This window comes from Salmo trutta, chromosome 10 (assembly GCF_901001165.1).
Source record: "Salmo trutta chromosome 10, fSalTru1.1, whole genome shotgun sequence".
Lineage (NCBI taxonomy): Eukaryota > Metazoa > Chordata > Actinopteri > Salmoniformes > Salmonidae > Salmo > Salmo trutta.
The window spans coordinates 21,762,912-21,783,113 of NC_042966.1; the positions used below are offsets into that span (position 1 = coordinate 21,762,912).

The 20,202-nt window shown below is 42.9% G+C and overlaps 1 protein-coding gene across 2 annotated transcripts in view; it reads left to right on the plus strand.

The window, feature by feature from the left end:
* Nucleotides 1–834: 834 nt before the first annotated feature.
* The window catches only part of mrtfba (myocardin related transcription factor Ba), a 47,172-nt gene continuing 27,804 nt past the window's right edge, over nucleotides 835–20,202 (plus strand). Inside the window, exons 1-2 of one of the 2 annotated variants that reach the window (XM_029764896.1) lie at nucleotides 835–1,072; nucleotides 16,987–17,207. The gene's annotated coding sequence lies outside the window, so the exon portion shown is untranslated. The remainder of the gene's footprint in view (nucleotides 1,073–16,986; nucleotides 17,208–20,202) is intronic. The other variant, XM_029764895.1, reaches the window with a different exon arrangement.

Here is a 20,202-nt window from a genome sequence, read left to right on the forward strand (position 1 = left end):
ATGTTTGGCAGCATGAGTGAAGGATGCTTTGTTGCGAAATAGGAAACCGAATCTAGATTTAATTTTGGATTGGAGATGCTTAATGTGAGTCTGTAAGGAGAGTTTACAGCTTACAGTCTAACCAGACACCTAGGTATTTGTTGTTGTCCACATATTCTAAGTCAGAACCGTCCAGAGTAGTGATGCTGGACGGGCGGGCAGGTACGGAGGCCACGGAAGGAGAGTTGTATGGCATTGAAGCTCGTCTGGAGGTTAGTGTGGGAGGAACGAAGTCAATATACTTTCAAATTACTAAAACCAAATAGAAACTGGAGCATCAAAAATTCCAGTTTTGACAGCAAGGAAATATAACACATTTTCAGTGCGGCCCTCCGAACCTCATTAAAGGTCGAATGCGGCACCCGGGGCAAAATGAGTTTGACACCCCTGTTTTAAAACAAATTAAAGTTTATTTGTTGCGTTTACAGCATACAACAGGTATTACAACTGTCCGGGGAAATGCTTAGTTACAAGCTCTTACTCAACAATGCAGTGTTCAAATGCTAGGTTTTGTTATGATGAATGAATTGTCTGATAATGTTGGTATTGAAACATTTTTATACTGTTTGTCAAAACTAGACTAGGGCTCTATTAAACTAGGGCTCTATTAAAATATTCAGGCATTGAACATTGGCTGTACATACGGTCTCATCGTTTGGTCTTATCTCTTCCAAAATAAACTTACCAGAAAGTGCTTTATGATTTTTAATTCTTTGTTTGGTCAGAGTTATAGGCTATATGCCAACGATAAGTCTTCATTTATACATTTATGTATGGTTTGGGGGTGTAGAATGATTTGCCATGTAAATTGAAGACTTGAGCGCCCCCTGTGTCTTGAATGCAAGTGAGGTAACGCAAAGCTTCGGCTTGACTACGTCACCAAATGTATCGGAATATGTCAGCAGGAGCCATTTTATTCCGGGAATGAAACTTCGATTTCCTAAAAAACACTAGCGATTCTCCTCGACATCAATTGCAGTGTGTCGTTGAATCGAATGGTGAACCTTTTCATAAGGCAATGCGAAGGAATTGGGTAAGACATTTGAACTGGGTAGGACTGTCTTGTTTTTAACGTGCGAGCAGAACTAGCAGCATGGCTAGTAGCAGAGTAACGATGGTGACTGCAGAGGTTGTTGATGCAGTCATGCCATGCAGAACACAGCGAGCTAGTTAGCTACCAGTGCGAGTAGTTAAAGCCACAGTAGACAATGTGTAAACTGATTTAAATTACAAGATGACTATTGTTTCTTGTCTTTTCCTTCACCCCCCCAGTTTCTTCTGTTTACGTGCTATCTTGCCAGTCAGATAACACTACTGACACGCTGTCTCTGATGTTGGTAGCTAGCTAACGTTAACTTCTCACAAATTAAAACCAACGTCTCGCAGTTAACTGTAGTGCCTTCCCTTTAATCAGTCAGCCTACCAGTAACCGCTAGTGAACTGAACTCAATGTTTTTTGTGTGTATACTGTGTTGTCTCTAGACCTCCCAGTAATGCCACCTGTTACAATGTAACGTTAGCAGCTAGCAAGTCAACTCTTTGATATCCTACCCCATTTGCTTCATCATCAGCAAGTATATCTGTTAAAGGGCTGCCACATCTTTTGCCTACTGTTAGCACTGGGATTGCTTGACTCTGCGCACACACAGACACAGGTAACTCGGTGAGGTCAACTTGGGTCTCAGTCATAAATGGATGAGTGAGGATGAGCCAGCCCCTTGGGATATGTCCTTGAGATAACTAGCACCAAAGAGAGAGACTGGCAGATCAAAGAAGCTAAAGATGAAAGTGAGGCTGAGAGTGAAGTGGTTGCTGCCTGCAACACATCACTGGATGACACACACAACACAAACACCTCACCTGACAACAGTCTTGCTTGAAATGGGATAAGGTAGATTTGAGATTTTGGCATCGGACTTCGTCAGAGCCACATATGGCTCTGCCTTATGAAGCTAACAGATGGTGAGGAAAACAATAGTGAATTGTTCTGGCATACTACATTGTGATTATAATCTGTCTTGCCAAACGTTTTACTTCTAACCGATGTTGCCAAGTTTTTAAAGCTCCTCTCCTCATCTTGTTTGGTGGTTCATCGGTTGCCAGAGTTAGGTTATGTTTTTCCTGCACACAAAAAAATCTCATCCGGTTCTAGCCTTCACACCAGAGTAACCTGAACCATCCACCCAATTTAAACCTCTTATGATGTCTCAATGAACTGTAACCTTCGGTCTATATATTAATATATGCCTTCTCCTCTTGGACTTCTGCTTATTTTCTCTGTTTGTTGTGATATGGCCTCATGGGTCACAGATTAGGTTAGGTTTGTTGTGCCTGTCTCTCTCTAGAAGTCGGTAGAAGAGTCACAGTCAACTGTCACGTTCCACGCAATAACCTTTTTTACTCTAAACAAAATTACTTCAAGGAGTATGCGGGACGTGAGTGTGCTTTGGTATTTACATTCGACATTTTACTTATTTGCAGATGATCTTATCCAGAGCGACTTACGGCAGTGAGTTGTACTAGTCCATTGTGGGAGTCGAACCCACAACCCTGGAGTTGCAAGTGCCATGCTCAACCAACTGAGCTACATGGGACCTTTTATCTTGTCTGTATTGATTTGGTGGGGGGGTGAAAGCAGCTGTCTAGCAGGAAATGGTCTCTGTCCAGCTGGCTGAGGTGATAGAGCAGACTTCCACTGTAGTGAACTTTATGCAGTAAAATACTACTTGAGAAAAAGTCTTAACGTATTTGGATTTTAAATATACTTTAAATATAAGTATAAATATTAAGCAAACCAGATCCCTCCATTCTTTTAACATTTTTTATTTATGGGTAGTCAGGGGCACACTCTAACATAATTTACAAACAAAGCATTTGTGTTTAGTGAGTCCACCAGATCAGAGGCAGTAGGGATTACCAGGGATGTTCTCTTGATAAATGTGTGAATTGGACCATTTTCCTTGCCTGCCAAGCGTGCAAAATGTAATGAGTACTATTGGGTGTCAGAGGAAATGTATGGTTTAAAAAGTACATTATTTCCTTTAGGAATGTATCGAAGTAAAAACTGTCAAAAAGACAGTAAAGATGCCCCAGAAAACTATTTTTACTTAAGTACTTTACACCACTGACTCTGACATCAAATTTATTTATATAGCCCTTCTTACATCAGCTGATATCGCAAAGTGCTGTACAGAAACCCAGCCTAAAACCCCAAACAGCAAGCAATGCAGGTGTAGAAGCACGGTTGCTAGGAAAAACTCCCTAGAAAGGCCAGAACCTAGGAAGAAACCTGGAGAGGAACCAGGCTATGAGGGGTGGCCAGTCCTCTTCTGGCTGTGCCGGGTGGAGATTATAACAGAACATGGCCAAGATGTTCAAATGTTCATAAATGACCAGCATGGTCAAATAATAATAATCACAGTAGTTGTCGAGGGTGCAACAAGTCAGCACCTCAAGAGTAAATGTCAGTTGGCTTTTCATAGCCGATCATTGAGAGTATCTCTACCGCTCCTGCTGTCTCTAGAGAGTTGAAAACAGCAGGTCTGGGACAGGTAGCATGTCCGGTGAACAGGTCAGGGTTCCATAGCCGCAGGCAGAACAGTTGAAACTGGAGCAGCAGCACGGCCAGGTGGACTGGGGACAGCAAGGAGTCATCATGTCAGGTAGTCCTGAGGCATGGTCCTAGGGCTGGCTCAGGTCCTCCGAGAGAGAGAGAAAGAAAGAGAATTAGAGAGAGCATACTTAAATTCACACAGGACACCGGATAAGACAGGAGAAATACTCCAGATATAACAGACTGACCCTAGCCCCCCGACACATAAACTACCGCAGCATAAATACTGGAGGCTGAGACAGGAGGGGTCAGGAGACACTGTGGCCCCATCTGATGATACCCCCGTACAGGGCCAAACAGGAAGGATATAACCCCACCCACTTTGCCAAAGCACAGCCCCCACACCACTGGAGGGATATCTTCAACCACCAACTTACCATCCTGAGACAAGGCCGGGTATAGCCCACAAAGATCTCCACCACGGCACAACCCATGGGGGGGCGCCAACCCAGACAGGAAGATCACGTCAGTGACTCAACCCACTCAAGTGACGCACCCCTCCTAGGGACGGCATGGAAGAACACCAATAAGCCAGTGACTCAGCCCCTGTAATGGGGTTAGAGGCAGAGAATCCCAGTGGAGAGAGGGGAACCGGCCAGGCAGAGACAGCAAGGGCGGTTCGTTGCTCCAGAGCCTTTCCGTTCACCTTCACACTCCTGGGCCTGACTACACTCAATCATAGGACCCACTAAAGAGATGAGTCTTCAGTAAAGACTTAAAGGTTGAGACCGAGTCTGCATCTCTCACATGGGTAGGCAGACCATTCCATAAAAATGGAGCTCTATAGGAGAAAGCCCTGCCTCCAGCTGTTTGCTTAGAAATTCTAGGGTCAATTAGGAGGCCTGCGTCTTGTGACCGTAGCGTACATGTAGGTATGTACGGCAGGACCAAATCGGAAAGATGGGTAGGAGCAAGCCCATGTAATGCTTTGTAGGTTTGCAGTAAAACCTTGAAATCAGCCCTTGCCTTAACAGGAAGCCAGTGTAGGGAGGCTAGCACTGGAGTAATATGATCACATTTTTTGGTTCTAGTCAGGATTCTAGCAGCCGTATTTAGCACTAACTGAAGTTTATTTAGTGCTTTCTCCGGGTAGCCGGAAGGTAGAGCATTGCAGTAGTCCAACCTAGAAGTAACAAAAGCATGGATACATTTTTCTGTGTCATTTTTGGACAGAAAGTTTCTGATTTTTGCAATGTTACGTAGATGGAAAAAAGCTGTCCTTGAAACAGTCTTGATATGTTCTTCAAAAGAGAGATCAGGGTCCAGAGTAACGCCGAGGTCCTTCAGTTTTATTTGAGACAACTGTACAACCATCAAGATTAATTGTCAGATTTAACAGAAGATCTCTTTGTTTCTTGGGACCTAGAACAAGCATCTCTGTTTTGTCCGAGTTTAAAAGTAGAACGTTTGCAGCCATCCACTTCCTTATGTCTGAAACACAGGCTTCTAGTGAGGGCAATTTTGGGGCTTCACCATGTTTCATTGAAATGTACAGCTGTGTGTCATCCGCATAGCAGTGAAATTTAACATTATGTTTTCGACTGACATCCCCAAGAGGTAAAATATCAAGTGAAAACAATAGTGGTCCTAAAACAGAACCTTGAGGAACACCGCAATTTACAGTTGATTTGTCAGAGGACAAACCATTCACAGAGACAAACTGATATCTTTCCGACAGGTAAGATCTAAACCAGGCCAGAACTTGTCCGTGTAGACCAATTTGGGTTTCCAATCTCTCCAAAAGAATGTGGTGATCGATGGTATCAAAAGCAGCACTAAGATCTAGGAGCACGAGGACAGATGCAGAGCCTTGGTCTGACACCATTAAAAGGTCATTCACCACCTTCACAAGTGCAGTCTCAGTGCTATGATGGGGTCTAAATCCAGACTGAAGCGTTTCGTATACATTGTTTGTCTTCAGGAAGGCAGTGAGTTGCTGCGCAGCAGGTTTTTCTATAATTTTTGAGAGGAATGGAAGATTCGATATAGGCCGATAGTTTAAAAAAATATATTTTCTGGGTCAAGGTTTGGCTTTTTCAAGAGATGCTTTATTACTGCCACTTTTAGTGAGTTTGGTACACATCCGGTGGATAGAGAGCCGTTTATTATGTTCAACATAGGAGGGCCAAGCACAGAAAGCAGCTCTTTCAGTAGTTTAGTTGGAATAGGGTCCAGTATGCAGCTTGAAGGTTTAGAGGCCATGATTATTTCCATCATTGTGTCAAGAGATATAGTACTAAAACACTTTAGTGTCTCCCTTGATACTAGGTCCTGGCAGAGTTGTGCAGACTCAGGACAACGGAGCTTTGGAGGAATACGCAGATTTAAAGAGGAGTCCGTAATTTGCTTTCTAATGATCATGATCTTTTCCTCAAAGAAGTTCATGAATGTATTACTGCTGAAGTGAAAGCCATCCTCTCTTGGGGAATGCTGCTTTTTAGTTAGCTTTGCGACAGTATCAAAAAGACATTTCGGATTATTCTTATTTTCCTCAATTAAGTTGGAAAAATAGAATTATCGAGCAGCAGTGAGGGCTCTTTGATACTGCACGGTACTGTCTTTCCAAGCTAGTCGGAAGACTTCCAGTTTGGTGTGGCGAAATTTCCATTCCAATTTTCTGGAAGCTTGCTAGTTTCTTATGACAAATGTTTTTAGTTTTTAGGGGTGCAACTGCATCTAGCGTATTGCGCAAAGTTAAATTGAGTTCCTCAGTTAGGTGGTTAACTGATATATTTGTCCTCTTATGTCCTTGGGTAGGCAGAGGGAGTCTGGAAGGGCATCAAGGAATCTTTGGGTTGTCTGAGAATTTATAGCACGACTTTTGATGCTCCTTGGTTGGGGTCGGAGCAGATTATTTGTTGCGATTGCAAACGTAATAAAATGGTGGTCTGATAGTCCAGGATTATGAGGAAAAACATTAAGATCCACAACATTTATTCCACGGGACAAAACTAGGTCCAGAGTATGACTGTGGCAGTGAGTAGGTCCAGAGACATGTTGGACAAAACCCACTGAGTCGATAATGGCTCCGAAAGCCTTTTGGAGTGGGTCTGTGGATTTTTCCATGTGAATATTAAAGTCACCAAAAATTAGAATATTATCTGCTGTGACTACAATGTCCGATAGGAATTCAGGGAACTCAGTGAGGAACGCTGTATATGGCCCTGGAGGCCTGTAAACAGTAGCTATAAAAAGTGATTGAGTAGGCTGCGTAGATTTCATGACTAGAAGCTCAAAAGACGAAAACGTCGGGTTTTTTTTTGTAAATTGAAATTTGCTGTCGTAAATGTTAGCAACACCTCCGCCTTTGCGGGATGCACGGGGGATATGGTCACTAGTGTAACCAGGAGGTGAGGCCTCATTTAACACAGTAAATTCATCAGGCTTAAGCCATGTTTGTCAGGCCAATCAAATCAAGATTATGATCAGTGATTAGTTCATTGACTCTAACTGCCTTGGAAGTGAGGGATCTAACATGAAGTAGCCCTATTTTGAGATGTGAGGTATCACAATCTCTTTCAATAATGGCAGAAATGGAGGAGGTCTTTATTCTAGTGAGATTGCTAAGGCGAACACCACCATGTTTAGTTTTGCCCAACCTAGGTCGAGGCACAGACACGGTCTCAATGGGGATAGCTGAGCTGACTACACTGACTGTGCTAGTGGCAGACTCCACTAAGCTGGTAGGCTGGCTAACAGCCTGCTGCCTGGTCTGCACCCTATTTCATTGTGGAGCTAGAGGAGTTAGAGCCCTGTCTATGTTCGTAGATAAGATGAGGGCACCCCTCCAGCTAGGATGGAGTCCGTCATTCCTCATCAGGCCAGGCTTGGTCCTGTTTGTGGGTGAGTCCCAGAAAGAGGGCCAATTTTCCAATTATCTTTTGGGAGGGGCAGAAAACAGTTTTCAACCAGCGATTGAGTTGTGACACTCTGCTGTAGAGCTCATCACTCCCCCTAACTGGGAGGGGGCCAGAGACAATTACTCGATGCCGACACATCTTTCTAGCTGATTTACACGCTGAAGCTATGTTGCGCTTGGTGACCTCTGACTGTTTCATCCTAACATCGTTGGTGCCGACGTGGATAACAATATCCCTATACTCTCTACACTCGCCAGTTTTAGCTTTAGCCAGCACCATCTTCAGATTAGCCTTAACGTCGGTAGCCCTGCCCCCTGGTAAACAGTGTATGATCGCTGGATGATTCGTTTTAAGTCTAATACTGCAGGTAATGGAGTCGCCAATGACTAGGGTTTTCAATTTGTCAGAGCTAATGGTGGGAGGCTTCGGCGTCTCAGACCCCGTAACGGGAGGAGTAGAGACCAGAGCTAGAGAAGGCTCGGCCTCTGACTCCGACTCGCTGCTTAATGGGGAGAACCGGTTGAAAGTTTCTGTCGGCTGAATGAGCGACACCGGTTGAGCATTCCTACAGCATTTCCCTCCAGAAGCCATGAGAAAGTTGTCTGGCTGCGGGGACTGTGCGAGGGGATTAATACTAACGTTACTATCTGTACTTACTGGTGGCACAGACGCTGTTTCATCCTTTCCTACACTGAAATTACCCTTGCCTAACGATTGCGTCTGAAGCTGGGCTTGTAGCACAGCTATCCTCGCCGTAAGGCGGTCGTTCTCCTGTATTTTATGAGTACAGCGACTGCAATTAGAAGGCATCATGTTAATGTTACTTAGCTTCGGCTGTTGGAAGTCCTGATGAACCATGTCCAGATAAAACGTCCGGAGTGAAAAAGTTGATTGAAAAAAAGTTGAGTGAGGGAAAAACTAAAAATATAAACGGTAATTAAAAAGTAAAAACCGTAAAGTTGTCAGGTAGCAAAGTAAGGTTGGCAACAAAAACGCACAGCAGCACGTAAACAAGTCTGCAAGTTGTGACATGAACCATAATAACATCAGCATTGGCCTTATCTCAAGAAAAAGCAGTCATTTTTGTTGGATCAGACTTGTGGGCTATTTCAGTCTCTGAGAAACCAACTTCAAATCGCTAGGATTGAGGGGCAATAATGTCCACAGCACAAGATACTGTTACTGGGCTGTGACTTGCTGCAAAGGGACTGGTTTTATATCTGACACACACACACACACACACCAGGAGATTGTGTTTAAGTCTGCCAGGAGAGACTAGACCACCCTGACTGAACAGAGAGGAGAATACTGGGTGGGTATTTACCTAAAGACGGTGTGAGGAGGAGTTCCTCCCTGTAGTGAATATGAAGCATGTTACCACTGCAGTAGCCTGGAGTAGCATAACCCCTTTACAGACTGGAGAGGGGCTTGTGTTGTGTATAGATACTTAGCTGACCTATGACCTCTTCTTTGTGATGATGAGGAAGGGGCAGTCCCCCAGAACCTGTGGGGAGAAAGTGTTTAGTTCATCTGTGCTCTTGATATACAGGCCAAGCTGACTTATTGTTTCTTTGATATTCTGGGGAACTATGTTATCCCAGGCTGTTGACTGCTATTAAGCAATATTACGATATATTAATTGCAAAGTTATGTTTGCTGTTAGGTGTATGTTTCCATCCTGTGTCTGTATGCCCATAGTTGGTGATATGGACCTTGTATCGTTCCTTTAAGACTGCTGGGTCACCACATACTGGATCAGTACAATACTACTAGGCAGGAGCAGAAGGTCATCGATCTGTCATACACACCCTCGTGCATTATCATGCACAGCACACTTAGACCCTTGTAGACTTTGCACCCAACAACCTTCAGTTTTATGAAAACGCAAAACAACAGTATTTTATAGCTGAATTGTAAACACCAGCACATTTACGTACACCTATAATCTCCAAAGCCATCTACCATTAAGCCTAGCTGGGCACCACCTTGTCCCTTCTGTGGGTTTCCTTTGGATGAACACATGGTACTCGTTGCTAATGCCTATAGCAGGACAGAGCAGTTGGGTAGGAGCACGGTTGATATTTACAACACATTGTCTAGTCATGCATGATGTTTGCTCTCCCTCTGAGGGGACCAGGTACTTCCCTCTGTTTGAATGTAAACAAACCTGTTGACCTCGATCTTCAGTGGTCAGTCACCAACTGCGCTCCTGGAGAGCAACAAGTTTTGTGCATGCTCACTATTTTGCTCCAGCCCAACAATAAAAACTCCTCCTGATTCAACGATCACCAATACCTTGATGAGTTGAATCAGGTGTTTTAACATGACGTGCGCGCACTATCTGTCCTGGGTGCATTGATTGTGGCCATTGGCAGCCCAGGACCTGAGGAGAGTGCACTAGATCCTCTGTAGCTTAGAAACTGAGTTCTGAGGTGTTGTGTATCTTGTTTGAACTGGTTGGTGCTACTGTCACAGTTTGCCTTTCAGTAAAGAGCCCCTCGTGTAGGTGAGAGCTTGTCCCGCTAGTGTGTCTCCTTTCTGTCTCTTTCAATTTAAGGGGCTTTGTTGGCATGGGAAACATATGTTTACATTGCAAAAGCAAGTGAAATAGATAATAAACAACAAACATTAATAGTAAACGTTACACTCAAACTCTGGCTCCCTGTCTCTCTCCCTGGTTCTCTGACTCTCAATTTCAATGTAAGTCCTTTATTGGCATGGGAAACATATGTTGTCATTGCCAAAGCAAGTGAAGGAGATAATAAACAATAAAAATGATCAGTAAACATTACGCTCACAAAGCTCTCAGGCTCTCTCTCTCTCTCTCTCCCCCCTCCTCCAGAACACCCCTTCATCCCATCGCCACAAAGACTGAAGCATGCTGTTGCTATAGCAACTGTCGCTTGCCCCTGCAGTCCCAGTGTTTTTTTGCAATACCTCTGTTTTTGTCTCAGGTAGCCTGTATGCTTTGGTACTTTGGCGACTAGTAAGTATTTTTTTTAAACCCCCCCCACTTTGGGCTGGGTGTGTCAATGTCTAGTTTGTACATGCAGAATTACAGTTACCTCAATTAGTCACGAAATCCCTAGTTTGAAGCGTCTGTTTTCAGTAAGCTGTGCTGTGCCATTTTTTTCCTTCATTTTCCCCCCACATTGGCCAGCACCCTAGCAATTCAAGTTCCAGCCAATCAGATTCAGCCCCTCGCCATTTGAGTGACCGCTAGCAAGAATCACATACAACAGAGCCAGAGCGCAATGATGTGGTGCACATGGCTGTACCAGAGAATCCCTTTGTCCTTCTTACTTGTGAGTTTCAAATATCACTTAACGGTCCCCCCAGCGTGAGTTTTGTTATGCGAGTGTTGTCAGAATTTACTCACTGTTCCTAAATGTGATTGTGACGCAACAGGACAACTGCCCTCAAACCGAGACACGCTGCCTGCTAATTATCAATAATGTGTGTTTCAACTTCTCAATTTTATAGTTTGAAATGAGGTACGTTCCGCCTCATTAATTCACAGAACAGTGGTTCCAAAACTTTTTAGAATCCCGTACCCTTTCAAACATTCAACCTCCAGCTGCGTACCCCCTCTAGCACCAGGGTCATCGCACTCACAAATGTATTTTTTTTGCCATAATTATAAGCCTGCCACACACACACTATACGATACATTTATTAAACATAAGAATGAGTGTAAGTTTTTGTCACAACCCAGCTTTTGGGAAGTGACAAAGAGCTCTTATAGGACCAGGGCACAAATAATAATAATAATCTTGCTCTTTATTTAACCATCTTACATATAAAACCTTATTTGTTCATCGAAAATTTTGAATAACTCACCACAGGTTAATTTGAAGGGTGTGCTTGAAAGGATGCACATAACTCTGCAGTGTTGGGTTGTATTGGAGAGTCTGTCTTAAATCATTTTCCACACACAGTCTGTGCCTGTATTTAGTTTTCATGCTAGTGAGGGCCGAGAATCCACTCTCACATAGGTACATGGTTGCAAAGGTTATCAGGGTCCTAACAGTGTGATTTGCCAAGGAAGGACATGCTCAGAGCAGCTCAATCCAGAAATCTGGCAGTGGCTTCTGATTTAAATTCAATTTTCACAGAACCGCTTGTTGCAATTTCGATGAGGCTCTCTTGTACAGATATCGGTAAGTGGACTGGAGGTAGGGCATGAAGGGATAACGAATCCAGTTGTTTGTGTCGGCCGTTTCGGGAAAGTACCTGCATAATTGCGTACCCAACTCACTCGGATGCTTCGCAATCTCACATTTGACATTGTCCGTAAATTTGAGTTCAATTGCACACAGAAAATCATAGAATGATGGGAATACCTGTGTGTTCCAACTTAATCATAGAGAGCCCCAACTTAATCATAGCCTCAATTTTGTCCCGCACATTGAATATACACTGCTCAAAAAAATAAAGGGAACACTTAACCTCTATGGGCTAGGTGGGACTCAACAGCCAGTGTAATCCCGTGGCGTGATATTCAAATACCTTAGAAATGCTATTACTTCAATTTCTCAAACATATGACTATTTTACACCATTTTAAAGACAAGACTCGTTAATCTAACCACACTGTCCGATTTCAAAAAGGCTTTACAACGAAAGCAAAACATTAGATTGTCAGCAGAGTACCCAGCCAGACACCCATTTTTCAATCTAGCATATAATGTCACATAAACCCAAACCACAGCTAAATGCAGCACTAACCTTTGATGATCTTCATCAGATGACAATCCTAGGACATTATGTTATACAATACATGCATGTTTTGTTCCATCAAGTTCATATTTATATCAAAAACCAGCTTTTTACATTAGCATGTGACTAGCATTCCCACCGAACACTTCCGGTGAATTTACTAAATTACTCATGATAAACGTTCACAAAAAACATAACAATTATTTTAAGAATTATAGATACAGAACTCCTTTATGCACTCGCTATGTCCGATTTTAAAATAGCTTTTCGGTGAAAGCACATTTTGCAATATTCTGAGTAGATAGCCCGGCCATCACAGGCTAGCTATTTTGACACCCACCAAGTGTGGTACTCACCAAACTCCGATTTACTATTAGAAAAGTTTGATTACCTTTGCTGTTCTTCATCAGAATGCACTCCCAGGACTTCTACTTCAATAACAAATGTTGGTTTGGTTCAAAATAATCCATAGTTATATCCAAATAGCGGCGTTTTGTTCGTGCGTTCAAGACACTATCCGAAGGGTGACGCGCCCGACGCGTTTCGTGACAAAAAATTTCAAAATGTTCCATTACCGTACTTCGAAGCATGTCAAACGCTGTTTAAAATCAATTTTTATGCAATTTTTTTCTCTTAAAAAAGCGATAATATTCCGACCGGGAGTTGTTGTTTTCGTTCAAAGAGAGAGAAAGTAAACATGGTGTTGGCTCGTGCACGCGCCTCAGTCTCATTGTCCTCAGATCGACCACTATCCAAATGTGCTAATGTTTTTCAGCCATGGCCTGCAAAGCCACCATTCATCGTTCTGGCGCCTTCTGAGAGCCTATGGGAGCGTTAGAAAATGTCACGTTATGCCAGAGATCCCCTGTTTTGGTTAGAGATGATCAAGAAATAGTCAGAGAGAGCGCTTCCTGTTTGGAATCTTCTCATTTTTTGGCCTGCCAAATTAGTTCTGTTATACTCACAGACACCATTCAAACAGTTTTAGAAACTTTAGGGTGTTTTCAATGTTAGCATTGGATGTGCTCGTGGAAGCAGAACAACTTGTGTTGTCGACAGGTGCAGGTGTAGTACTGCTGGTAGTAGCAGTACTACCAGTAGAGCTGGTATGTGTCTCTATGGACATGGGCCTTTTATAAAATAAATAAATACGTTTTTTATTTTTTTATTTTTAACCATTTTATCAATTTTCGAGCAAACAGAATGAGCAGCAGCTACGTTTGGCTACATACGGACCATTAGTGAAATTCCCGCGAGAGAGTAATGGTTAATGTGATCGGATGTACATGATTTGACTAGCCTACCAGTATTTGGCATTGTTGTTATTTCGCTGAACACTAGATGGTTTAGTTTTACAAGGAACTTATTTCACATAAGGAACTGATTTCATAACCTTCATACATTTTTCTAATAGTTCTGTAAAACAATGCTAATGGCATCAAATAAGTATTAGCTTTTGTTGTATCCTTTGAAAATGTCCTGGTCGTATCATGACCATTGCATTGACCTGTGTATTAATTTGGCCTGCGTATCTCTGCCCTGCCTGCTTGTGGAGCTCTTCAGTTATGTTACTTGTAATATTGTTTTATTTCTATATCCTGATTTATTTTCTAATTACTAATAATTCCTCTTTATTCTGTACTTTCAGAAACCACTGCAGTGTTGATCAGATGAAGAAAATGTATTCTTATACCACTTGGTGGTTTTCTGAGTCCCCATTTTGTGATTATAGTCAAGCACATAGTCTGGTTTTATCTTTCTCTCAGCCTGATTCCTCACTGTCATACTCGGATTCATTGTCAGAATTTGCAAAAGTCTCCAGAATTGTATCATTTGTGAGTCATCTCCTTTTGAAAGACATTGCTAATGCTACAACTTAGCCCGCTAGCTACATACATAAACAACAACCACTGAATGGCTCCAAGTGAGTATCAGGGGTGATTGGCTACCGGTGTGGTTATACTGATGATTTGTCTCGACAGATGTTTGTTTACGTAGCAGGTTAGGATAATTAACGTGGCAGGTTAGGAGAACTAACAAAGCAGGTTAGGTGAATTAATGTAGGATGTTAAGGTTACAAAAAGGGTTGGGCTTAGCTATAGTGCTACAGTTGCCACCACTAGATAGTGCTGTTGTAGGACTAGCTACTCCATCTAGCCACAACGGTAGAAATGTAAACAAACCATCTGTGGTGACAAATCATCAGTATCACCGCCACTTGTATCAATAAATCACTATCAGAAAATGGTTTGTGTGGTAGTCATTTCATTTTTTTAATGTTTTATTTACGTTTTCAAGTAGTGGTGATAAATCTTTCATTCCGATTCTTGCGTAGATTGTAATGGACGGGTGTTTTTAAAATACACTGAACAAAAATATAAACGCAACATGTAACAACTTCAAAGATTTTAATGAGTTACAGTTCATATAACGAAGTCAGTCAATTGAAATGAATAAATTAGGCCATAATCTGTGGATTTAACATGACTGGGAATACAGGTATGCATCTGTTGGTCACAGATACCTTGAAAAAAAAAGGTATGGGCGTGGATCAGAAAACCAGTCCGTATCTGGTGTGACCACCATTTGCCTCATGCAGCACGACACATCTCCTTCGCATAGAGTTGATCAGGCTGTTGATTGTTGCCTGTGGAATTTGGCCATTCCCCTTCAAAGGCTGTGCGAAGTTGCTGGCTATTGGCGGGAACTGGTCCCATGTGGCTCAGTTGGTAGAGCATGGTGTTTGCAACGCCAGGGTTGTGGGTTCGATTCCCACGGGGGACCAGTACAGAGGGGAAAAAAAGAAACAAATATGAAATGTATGCATTCACTACTGTAAGTCGCTCTGGATAAGAGCGTCTGCTAAATGACGCCTAAAATGTAAAATGTAACTGGGACACGGTGTCGTACACGTCGATACAGAGCATCCCAAACAAGCTCAATGGGTGGCATGTCTGGTGAGTATGAAGGCCATGGAAGAACTGGGACTTTTTCAGCTTCATGGAATTGTGTACAGATCCTTGCGACATGGAGCCATGCATTATCATGCTGAAACATGAGCTGATGGCAGGTGATTGGCGCGACAATGGGCCCCCCGTTATCTCTGTGCGTTCAAATTGCCATCAATAAAATGCAATTGTGTTCATTATCTGTAACTTATGCCTACCCATACCTTAACCCCACCGCCACCATGGGACTCTCTGTTCACAACATTGACATCAGCAAAACATTCGCCCTCATGACGCCAAACGCTGTCTGCCGTCTGCCTACAGTTGAAACTGGGATTCATCTGTGAAGAGCACACTTCTCCAGCATGCCAGTGGCCATAGAAGGTGAGCATTTGCCCACTGAAGTCGGTCACGACGCCGAACTGTGGTCAGGTCCTTGTGAGGACGACGAGCACGCAGATGAGTTTCCCTGAGATGGTTTCTGACAGTTTGTGCAGAAATTCTTCGGTTTTGCAAACCGTTTCATCAGCTGTCAGTGTGGCTGGTCTCAGACGATCCTGCAGGTGAAGAAGCCGGATGTGGAGGTCCTGGGCTGGAGTGGTTACATGTGGTCTGTGAGGCTGGTTGGACATACTGCCAAATTCTCTAAATTGATGGAGGTGGCTTATGGTAGAGAAATTAATATTCACTTGTCTGTCAACAGCTCTGGTGGACATTCCTGCAGTCAGCATACCAATTGCACGCTCCCTCAACTTGAGACATCTGTGGTGTTGTGTGATGTGCATTTTAGTGGCCTTTTATTGTCCCCAGCACAAGGTGCACCTGTGTAATGATCACGCTATTTAACCAGCTTCTTGATATGCCACACCTGTCAGGTGGATGGATTATCTTGGCAAAGGAGAAATGCTCACTAACACAACATTTTAAGAGAAATAAGCTTTTGTGCGTATGGAACATTTCTGGGATATCTTATTTCAGCTCATGAAACATGGGACCAACACTTTACATGTTGTATCTATTTTTGTTTGTCATTTTTTGAAGGTTGTACTGATTATGATGAGCTAATGCTAAGCCATTTGCTGTCTGTGTGGAGCCTTGTTTGTTGACATCATTCAATGCGTTCTGTGTGTCACGTAAATGTCTCAGACAAACAATGTTTATAGCAAAACGAGAAGGGATGGTTCACTCGTCTTTCAAGTAAACTTCCGTAAGTGAATGATGGTAGATGACGCACTCCCTTCAACAGGCATACTGCAAACAGACCCAACTCATCTTGTCACCTCATGTTTGGTTGACGCAGAAAAACGAACATGGCGGCACGCACAAACTACTCACCGTGGGAAACTACTCACTTATGGTTTCTCAGCCGATAGTTGGCTATATATGACCGCTAGTGTTAGCTCACTCTTTACTCAGTTAGCATTAGGATTATTGTAGCCTACATTTTCAGATTTGGATGAGAATTGTGTTATGCTACTTCTGTGACTGTCTGAGCATTGCATCCATAATAAACTGCTCACATTGAGGACATAACATTGTAAAGACTTTGTGGAAAAAAAGTGTGGCCAGCTCAAATGCTGACTGTTGTGACTACACGTTCTAATCACACCGGTTTGAGTCTACACTGCAGGGACCACTGTGTTCATATGCGTTCATGATTTTCTGATCTGATACACATCTTACAAAGGTTGGTGGTCAAGGTCATCGACATTCAAATTTGCACAAAATGCTTTGTTAATTCTGGTAGAGCATTAATTGTGGTTTGTAGCAGAATGTAATTTTAAATAGTCTCTGTCTTCTGTTCCCAGGTCGCCATGGCTTAGTGTGCTGTAGCAGCTGGACCCAGGCAGAAGTCTCTCTTCCTCGTTCTCCTTCACCCCTTCTTCCAGCGGTGGTAAGGAATGGCATTATGAGAGAACGTTTCCATACTGAATGTTACTAAATCAACAACTTTTTTTTTAATTATTACTCCTATTATGCTATATAAACACATTTTGGCCAACATTCAGTTGTCTAGCAATAGTAACAGGTAGGCATTTTACTAATAAAATTAACAATCCATGGTAGAAAAGGTACCTACACCATTCAAACAGAAGGATTAGGCTACATCAACCTACATTTAAATTTATTTTACCTTTTATTTAACTAGGCAAGTCAGTTAAGAACAAATTCTTATTTTCAATGACTGCCTAGGAACAGTGAGTTGGTTCCAATGATATTAGGCCTAAGTCTGATATTAAGGGCAACTACTTACATCTGGAAGAAACGGGAGTTCGGGTAAAATTTAGGAGCTGAATCTGAGACTCAACAGCCTCTTTTGAAATGTCCTCTTTTAGAAACTCAGAACCGGCTGTGACGGGCTGCACTCCCCTCACTAGGGCACAACGCTGGAACTTTCAGACTCATGTTGTGTAGAACAGACCAGAGCTGTTGCAGTGACCGTATTACCGCCACACCAGCAGTCATGACCACAGTAAAGTTCCACATGACCGTTGAGTCACGGTAATCTCTTCTACACTCTGGACATGCGTAGATAGTAGCCAACTTGCTAACGACCATCAGGTCGCTAATGGCCTGGTACTCAGGGCTCTATTGTCCCTCTAACCACTCTGACATCAATGTAAGTGTTTGATGTGATTTTTCATTGCATTTAACTGCAAAACAATATCAGGTTTTTAACACTCACCTCACTGTGATTGATCAATTTGAAGAAGTTCAACAACATTTTGTATTTTTATTTAACCTTTATTTAACCAGGTAGGCCAGTTCAGAACAAGTTCTCATTTACAACTGCGACCTGGCCAAGATAAAGCAAAGCACTGCGACAAAACAACAACACAGAGTTACACATAAACAAACGTACAGTCAATAACACAATAGAAAATCTATGTACAGTGTGTGGAAGAGTAGGGAGGTAAGGCAACATGGTCGTTGTGGATGTTGTTTCAAAGCCTAACACAATGAAATGGACCCTGCTCTCTAAGGTGATGATTCATTCGAAAGACCCAGACACATAAGCTCTAATACGCATAGTCCTATACAGTGCAGACTCCAGCCACCCTAGTCATAGACTGTTCTCTCTGCTACCACACGGCAAGCGGTACCTGAGCGCCAAGCCTAGGTCCAAGAGGCTTCTAAACAGCTTCTACCACCAAGCCATAAGACTCCTGAACATCTAGTCAAATGGCTACCCAGACTATTCACATTGCCCCCCCCCCTCCCCTCTACACACCACTGCCACTCTCTGTTGTCATCTATGCATAGTCACTTTAATAACACTTCCTACATGTACATAGTACCTCAACTAACCGGTGCACACTGACTCTGTACCGGCACCCTCCTGTACATGTTATTTCTTACTGCTCCTCCTTTAATTACTAGTTACTTTTATTTCTTATTCTTATCTGTATTTTTTGAAACGGGTTAGGGGCTCGTAAATAAGCATTTCACTGTAAGGTCTACACCTGTTGTATGCGGCACATGTCACTAATAACATTTTATTTGCATTCGGGAAGTATTCAGACCCTTTGACTTTTCCACATTTTGTTGTGTAACAACCTTATTCTAAAATTGATTAAATGAGTTTTCCTCATCAATCTACACACAATACCTCATAATGACAAAGCAAAAAAAGGTTTTTACAAATGTATTACAAATTAGAAACAGATACCTGAAAGGGTCCTAAAATTCTAAATCCAATAGCTAAATGATCCATGGTATAACCGTCTAAAACAATTGTCTTTTGCATGACTGGCCGGCTGACAAAGTCATGACCACCACAACCCTAGAACACACACAACTTAGTTGGGGATCATGTGGTGTGGAGTTGGGGATCGTGTGGAGTTGGGGATCGTGTGGAGTTGGGGATCGTGTGGTGTGGAGTTGGGGATCGTGTGGAGTGGAGTTGGGGATCGTGTGGAGTGGAGTTGGGGATCGTGTGGAGTGGAGTTGGGGATCGTGTGGAGTGGAGTTGGGGATCGTGTGGTGTGGAGTTGGGGATCGTGTGGTGTGGAGTTGGGGATCGTGTGGTGTGGAGTTGGGGATCGTGTGGTGTGGAGTTGGGGATCGTGTGGAGTGGAGTTGGGGATCGTGTGGAGTGGAGTTGGGGATCGTGTGGTGTGGAGTTGGGGATCGTGTCAGCTCTATTCATTGAATCTCTAATGGGTTTTCTGCTACGTTCAGAACCTTGCACCCTCTTCAGAGCAACCCTAATATCACAGTCAGTCTCCAGCCCATCTTTCCTGCACCAGACAGACTGACTTTATTGTTCTAACCTGGGTCCAGTCTCCAGTGACATAATACGTTGAATACCCAGAGCCTCAAGATAAAGTAATATTTAATTTGAACTGAACTGTATTTTAACTGGCTCATGTGGTGGGCTCGACTTCCTCTGTTTGGCTGAGGAGAGGTGGAAGGCGAGTGCTGACTGACCAGATTAAATAAGTTGCTGCTCTTACCTCTTGAAATGTGAATATTTGTGTGTTTAGATGTACTTGCGGGGACACTTTGGTCCAGTACATATGATCTGAAATAAAGACTGCTGTAGATTGGCGGTCATGTAAACCAATGGATAAGGCATAAATTGGTTGATAGCTGCTTGGTTACTCATCGACGTCTGTAGTATCTAGTGTCCCCACTGTCACCAGTTTTTCTTCTTGGAAAAGAAATCATAACCGTAGATACTGATAATGGATATTTGTCTCATGAGGCACACTAAAGTCAAACATGGCAGAACAGTGGTTGTGTCTTCTGTATCTGTACACAGTGACTCTTGTATATTTGTGTGTGTGTGTGTGTGTGTGTGTGAGACTGCTGGGTCTCTTAGTAACAGTGGCCATTTAAGGAGTGGCTGCGCTCAAATCACTAAGATAATGTTTATTATCCAACAGATGTAACAATTAAGTTATTGAAAGGATTGGACTACAGCAACGGAATGGCAACAGTAATGAACGAAGAGAGGAATGTTTCCATGTAGAGAATCAACAATCCTCAAGGGATTCACAGAAAATCCCAGATATGGTCTC